Genomic DNA, 7,217 nt, shown 5'->3' on the forward strand with positions numbered 1-7,217 from the left:
AAAAGGTTTATTGTCATGGTGGAAAGTGGATGTAGCTGTACCCTGAGTCCTCAGGGCGGGCCTGAGGCTAAATACTGTTTGTAAGGAGGAGGGTCTGGGAAGGAATGCTTAATTGGCTATGCCTTCTGGCCTTTAGGTACCTCATTAATATGGAGATCTCTTGAGGCTCTGTGGCCTGTAGTCACACCCTCTACCTGTGCTACCTGTGCTATGGTGACCTAAGGCCACAAACCTTTCTTTAGGAGAGGCTGTGGATAAGTGAAAGGAACCAGGGCCCAGGAGCAAGGCCAAACACCTACTGTCCCATGGTATTATCTGAGGTTCGAAGCCTGTGCACCGCCAGGTACCCAGCTGCCTCTCACAGCCCAGTGCCCCACAGTTATGGATGTGGCTCAGGCTCAGTTTGTAGAGGGCTTATGTAGGATGCACAAAACCCTGAGTTTTGGATGGGCAGTGGTGGTGCACACCTTTAATCCTGGCACTTGGGAGGCAGAGGCAGGCTGATTTCTAAGTTCCCCCGCCAGCCTGGTCTACAGAGCAAGGCCAGCCTGGTCTACAGAGCAAGTTTCAGGGCATCCAGGACTACACAGAAAAATCCTGTCTAGAAAAACAAACAAACAAACAAACAAACAAACAAAGAAATCGTATTGAGCCATACTGGTGGCTCAGACCAAATGAAAGCTTCCTATCAGACAATCTGTCAGGAGAAGGGGTTGAGAAGCTGACCTGTAAGCCTGGCCCTAGTTTGTTCTGTTCTTTGGTCAAGAATAAAGGGCATGACTTGTTTTACATAGAACTAACTGCTAATGACTAATCCTTTCCCAATTAGGAGCCATGAGGAAAAAAAAAAAAACCCATCTATTTCTAATTCCCTCTCATTGGATAGATCTGTAGGAAAATAGTGGATGTGGAAAAACTTTGCTGGCATGTTTCTTTCTCCACCCCTTGGACTCTGAAGACAGGAGATTATGAGAAGCAGCGCAGGGATGACAGGGTAGGTTGTGCTTAGAAAACAGGAAAATTGAACCCCAGCTAATAAAAACTTGCTACAATACAAGATCGAATTTTGTACGGCTGTAGGAACTTGGATCAACACTTCAGGGCTGAGATGCCAAACATGAACTTCTCTCATGTAGGAAAAAAAAAAAATCAGTTAAAAATTTTGTTGCAGGAATTCACAGGTTTTCTCATAGAATGACTTGTAAGCTAGGTTGTTAATTTGTTATAATACAAATATAAAGCAGATTGTTTATTTTACCACCTATTGTCTTGTAGGGAAATCTTCAAGGAAGGCTTAGTCATAGACTACTGTCCAGTTAGAGGGCAGCTGGAGCAGGATGGTTAAGGCTAGGGTGTGCAAATTATGAAAACTGAGCACAGCAATCTCAGTAGTAAGGATAGAAATTCTAGCCAGGCGGTGCCTTTAATCCCAGCACTTGGGAGGCAGAGGCAGGCGGATTTCTGAGTTCGAGGCTAGCCTGGTCTACAGAGTGAGTTCCAGGACAGCCAGGGCTACACAGAGAAACCCTGTCTCGAAAAACAAAAACAAACAAACAAAAAATCTAAGAAATGCTGTTTTTTTCTTTCTTTCTTTTTGAGAGACATAGTCTTATAGCGTGCTGGTCTCAAATTTGATGTGTAGGCTATCCCTGAGCTCTTGCTCCTCCTGCCTCTGCCTCTCAAGTGCTAGGATTACACACGGGGAGCTGACTCTTCTCTGCTGATATTATCTTTCCTGGGGGTTGGGCTGAAGTGGTGCACATGCTGTGTTTTCCTGCCTCTTCACAGATTCCTGTTGAGGAGAAAGAGAGAGAGAGGCTTACCAAAGCCTCTGAAGGCTTCTTCTACCACAGACTCTGGAAGAGCAGCCTAGGGCTGCTGGTCTAAGCTCTTCTTTCTCTTGAGTCAGTCAGCTTTCACAGAGTACACATTTCCTCCAGGGTCCAGGACAATTTCTCCATCTTCCAGAGATCTTAGTATTTAGGGTTATCTTCATTCTGTGATGATCTCTGTGATGGCCATTCCTGCTTAACAACCTGACTACATATGAAATGAACTACAACCCAGAAATAGAAGGATTACACTTGTGATCCAGATTTTGAGGCTGGAAGACACAGGCTTCTGATATGGTTTTTTGTTTATTTATTTATTTATTTATTTATTGGTTTTTCGAGACAGGGTTTCTCTGTGTAGCCCTGGCTATCCTGGAACTCACTCTGTAGACCATGCTGGCCTCGAACTCAGAAATCTGCCTGCCTCTGCCTCCCAAGTGCTGGGATTAAAGGTGTGCGCCACTACCACCTGGCTCTGATATGGATCTTGAGGCACAGTGGCTATGAAAAGCTTAAGGCCCAGGCAAGGTAGTACAGGCCTTTAATCCCAGGAGACAGAGGCAAACAAATCTCAGAGTTCAAGGCCAGCCTGAGACAGTAAGGTCCAAGTCCAGGGATGGTGGTTTACACTTTTAATCTGGGCCATACCTTCTGCTGGAGGCCTTCTGCAAGTAAGGACAATGGAAGAGGAAAGCTTCCTTTTCTCTGCCTGCTTGCACTTGCACATCTGTTGAAACCTGTGTCAGGATTCCAGCTTATACAGAAGACCAGCTCAAACACACAGCCTCATGGGACTGAGCAATTACTAGACTCTGGAACTTCTCATTCACAGCTTACCCATGGTTGGGTTAGTTGGACTGTAGACTGTATGTCATTCCAATAAATTCCCTTAATATATAGAGACCTTTTTTTTTTTGGTTTTGTGAGACAATAGACACATTTTCTAAGTTCTGTGACTCTCGAGAACCCTAATGCAGCCTACTTTACCACCCTGTATTATCTTTACTTACATATTTTCTCACAACTTTGAGAAAAGCTGGCACAGTAGTGAGTGTCATGTCTCTGAGAAGAGACACACATACTAAGTTTAGTTTTGTCCATGAAAATTTCACTTGTCACGGTTCCTCCTTATTGGTAAGTCATCTCCTCTGGCTGGGCTGGAAGGTCTGCTCCTGGGAGCCCAACACTCAAGGGGCAGAAATACGGGATCATGGATTCCAGGTCCACTTGGGTTAATTATTGAGAACCTATCTCAAAATGAAGACAAAAACGGGCTAGAGAGATGGCTAGAGGACTGCTTATTGCTTTTCAGAGGACTCAAATTTGGTGACCTGGGTCATGTCTGGTGGTTCACAGGACAGTGTTTCCAGTTTCTGAGAATCCAACACCAGCTTCTGGCCTGCAAGTACCTGACATAGATGAACACACAAAAATTACATCTTGGCACTCGGGGAAAACGCAGCTGGCGGTGAACGGAAAGGTGTCTTTCTGCTGAGGGGCAGTCACGTTTCTTCGGTATTACCTCAACAAGCAGGGTGATTGCGTCTACAAGCTGAAGAAATTTGACCCTATGGGACAACAGGCTTGCTCTGCCCATCCTGCTCGGTTCTCCCCGGATGACAAATACTCAAGACACTGAATCACCATCAAGAAATGTTTCAAGGTACTCATGACCCAGCAACCACGTCCTGTCCTCTGAGGGCTCGTTAATCTCTTGGGCTGCTTGTCCCCCGGCCGATTATCAGCAAACAAACTCGCTGTAAGCCTTGAAGCCTTCCCATGCTGTTTGGAATACTACCTCACTCATTACATAAATGACTCTATACTGATGGGCCATGCCTGTAAAAGGAACAATCTTTTTTTTTTTTTCCTCATGTTTTGACTTACTGCCAGGTTATTAAAGATACAGTGACTTGAAAAAAAAAACATATCTTAAAAATAAAGCAAATGAATAAACAACAAAATCCTTAATGGCTGGGCCACTCCCAAACTTCAGTGTTGCTAATGCCCCACCCCCCAATACTCCTGATTACTTACTAAAATGTATATTCCATTTTTGTTACCCCAGGTCCAATTTGGGGGGGTGGTCCTTGGGACTGCTCTTTCTCACAGGATTGGTTCTTACAGGATTGGTATGCCTCTCTTCTATACAATTCTCAAGCTCAGTTCCTCTTTCAGCACGGCAGTCCTACTTCTTCCTCGGTCCCCTTGCCCTGAAATCCTAAAGTCCTCCTCTGTCTCCCTGCCCAGCTATTGGCAATTTTATTTGCCAATCAGAACCAGCGGGGTACAGGGACCCTCAGTGTCTTCACTTTTGGGATTCTAGGGCAATTTTGGGAACCCATATGTAAGCATTAAACCAAATACACAACAGTTCTCTACTGCTCAGGAAATTTGTTTTGTTTTTGTTTTTTAAACTTTGCTCTGTTTGTATGTGTAGCGTGTGTGTGTGTGTGTGTGTGTGTGTGTGTGTGTGTGTGTGTACGCATGTGTATATACAGAACCAAAATTGACTTTGATCAGCTGGGCTAGTCTGGACTTGCTGATGCGGAGTACTGGGACCAGTCAGAGGGGTGCCACATCTTCCCAGCTTTTCTATATGGATTCTGGGAGCCTGGATTCTATTCTTCACGCTGGCAACTGAAAGATGCCTCTCTTTACTGAATTTTCAAAGTTAATTGGTTGTATCATAGTCTTTTCTGATTTGTATGTGTGTGTGCATGTTCGTATTTAGGAGGGTGCATGCATGTATGTTTGTGGCTAGAAGCTGACACGAGAGGTATCTTCGTTCTTGCCACTTTACATATTCTCACTTGAAAACACAGCTAGTCTGGCTAGCTGATTTACAGGAGAGATCCTATCTCCACCTTCCAAGTGTTCTGATTACAGGGAGGTATCCTTGCCATTTACACACCTCTTGGGGATCTGGAATCTGACCCTCACACTTTCGTGGCAAACGATGAATCATACATATCTGCTTTTTATAGATGAGTAATTGTAGGGAATTACATTTTCTTCATGACTGAGCCCACTCAAATCTGCAATTTGAGTTTCTAACATGTGTTCATAATTTATCACAGAATAGAGTGTCACCTGAAAGATGCAACTGAGTTTGGAGTACTGAAGCAATTGAGGGCACAGAACACCACTGTTTGTGTGGTAAGGACATCTGATACAATCCACTGAAACTTGTTTACTTTAGATAACAGCAGTAGCACCTACTATCCCCTTTCTATGGGACTTGTTTAGTTTTTGTAGTCCGAGGCTTCCTACACTAAGCAAGAACAGTGCCATGTTATAGAGCTACATTCCCAGACCTTAAGAGAAGTGAGATCAGAAGACACAGGAACGAAAACAGCTCATCTACTATGTAGCTAAGGAGAGAAACAGACTTTTCTTATGATTTGCCATCCCTGTCATAGGACATGTTTACTCCATCTTTAACATAGCACACTGCTTATTTTGTACTAGTTTCTGGGTTTGGCAGTGAAGAATATACGGCTGAGCAGGAAACGACCTGTCTTTCGGGAGTTGGTAATCCAGTAGGAGAGATCATACATATGTAAAAACTAGAATTAAGCAGAATAAGGCAGAGGAATATAAAGGTGCCTTAGGTTACTTTCTGTTGCAATGAAATCATATTTAGGCTTCAAATGCGAATATAAACAAGCAGGTTTAGAATTTGTACATTAAATATATTTCAAACGTTCCAAAAAATGTTTACAAATCACTCTTTCCTTAAGGGCCAGTTTCTTAAATAAAATTTGAGTAATCATCTCATTATTAAAAGTATTAGCTGGTAGCATTTTGCCATTCTTCATATTCGTGTGTTAGAGAAATATTCCTTTCACATAATTAATTATAATCAATTATAGTCAACTGGAAGACTGCAGAGGTGGATCTGCACCCATAAGTAGCAGCATTCATGTCAGGATATTCAATAATTCAGATTCTTATATGTCTCCTTTGAAATTACAAGACCCATGAGCTGGAAAAAGAATGAATGTGATAAACAATCCATTTATTCCAGTGCTGTCTCCTCCTTTCAAAGATGTGTTGTACTTTTCCTATTGGCTTAGAACGTGAGCCAATAAGGAAAGAGGATCCTTGTAACTATTCATAAAGCAAGCCTGGCATTGTGAACACTGGTAGAGACGGCTTTGTTCTTTACATCTAACTGTGAGAATTTTATGGGGTTGATATTTTTCTTTTGACATAGTAAGCAAAAATAATTCAGATTGGGTGGTGTTGTGCCTTGAAATATATTCTCTAACGTTAAGAACCCTCTTTTTATTATTTGGACTTGAAGATGTGATAAATCCTTAACAGATGTTCACAAGAAATTCAAGAACTTAAATAGAAGTTTTTATTATGCTGAACATATTTCAGGTGAACAAAATTAATACAGATTGCTCGGTTTGCTTGAAGTCTATAATTACTAAGTTTCTTTCATTTCAAAAGTTATTAGCCTCCTAATATTACAGTTATTAGCCTCCTAATAGCTGCTTAGGAGCAGATCAATGTTAGGTTCTCAGCAGTAGCTACTTACTTATGCTTGGGATTGTGGATTATTACATTTCTTTTGTTTATATTTAGAATAAGCCTTAATAAAGATGTTTGTATAGTATATATATTTTTAAACACTGAAACTCAAGAGATCTCTAAAAAGACAAAGAAAGTGAAAAACAAATCCATTCGTATTCTTTTCTGCGTGGGTGATTTCATCAGAAAATGTATCATCCTAAGGTTTTTGCTTAAATACACTAGTTTCTAGAAAAAGCCCACTAGACCATTTTCTCATTGAGCGTGAGAGTGTTCAAACCCGATCTAAAGAGAATTTTTTCACTTGTATTCTTTCCAAATCTACATTCAGTTTAAATAATTGCCATAACAATTGACAGATAATCTGTCTCTCTGATGTAGAAGAATACTTTATCAAGAGGTTATTTTACTACGGGAATCCCGCGGGTGGGGGGCAGTGAAAGAATACAAAGTAATTGCAAAGAGAGTAAACTCCGGGAGAAAACATACAAAAACAAAAAACAACAACAACAACAACAACAAAAAACCCAAAACCCAAACCAAACCAAACCAAAAAAAACCCTAAAAACCCAAAACGACCAGTAGCATCATTAATCAGAAGGCTAGGCTGAGACACTTTTGTACTCTGATCCTTTCATGTCAGGACAGAACAAATTAATCAGGGAAGTCAGAGTCCAGCAGGAAAACATGGAGCGGGTTTAGGGGACGGGCTAATAATCCAGGATCGTTAACAGGGAAGGGAACACTGTTGCTTTTTCTTGGCACCTGAAAACTCCAGCTCCACACTGGCAAAGGCCGCAGCTCTTTTGGGCTCAGGCCAGCGGGTTCCGACCGCACGTTGGC

General features: G+C 42.0%; 1 pseudogene; it reads left to right on the forward strand.

Annotated features, from left to right (window-relative positions):
• The first annotated feature begins 2,448 nt into the window (after window positions 1–2,448).
• LOC117712407 (H/ACA ribonucleoprotein complex subunit 3 pseudogene) lies at window positions 2,449–3,531 on the forward strand (annotated as a pseudogene).
• Window positions 3,532–7,217: the final 3,686 nt, after the last annotated feature.

Source organism: Arvicanthis niloticus, chromosome 7 (assembly GCF_011762505.2).
Source record: "Arvicanthis niloticus isolate mArvNil1 chromosome 7, mArvNil1.pat.X, whole genome shotgun sequence".
NCBI lineage: Eukaryota > Metazoa > Chordata > Mammalia > Rodentia > Muridae > Arvicanthis > Arvicanthis niloticus.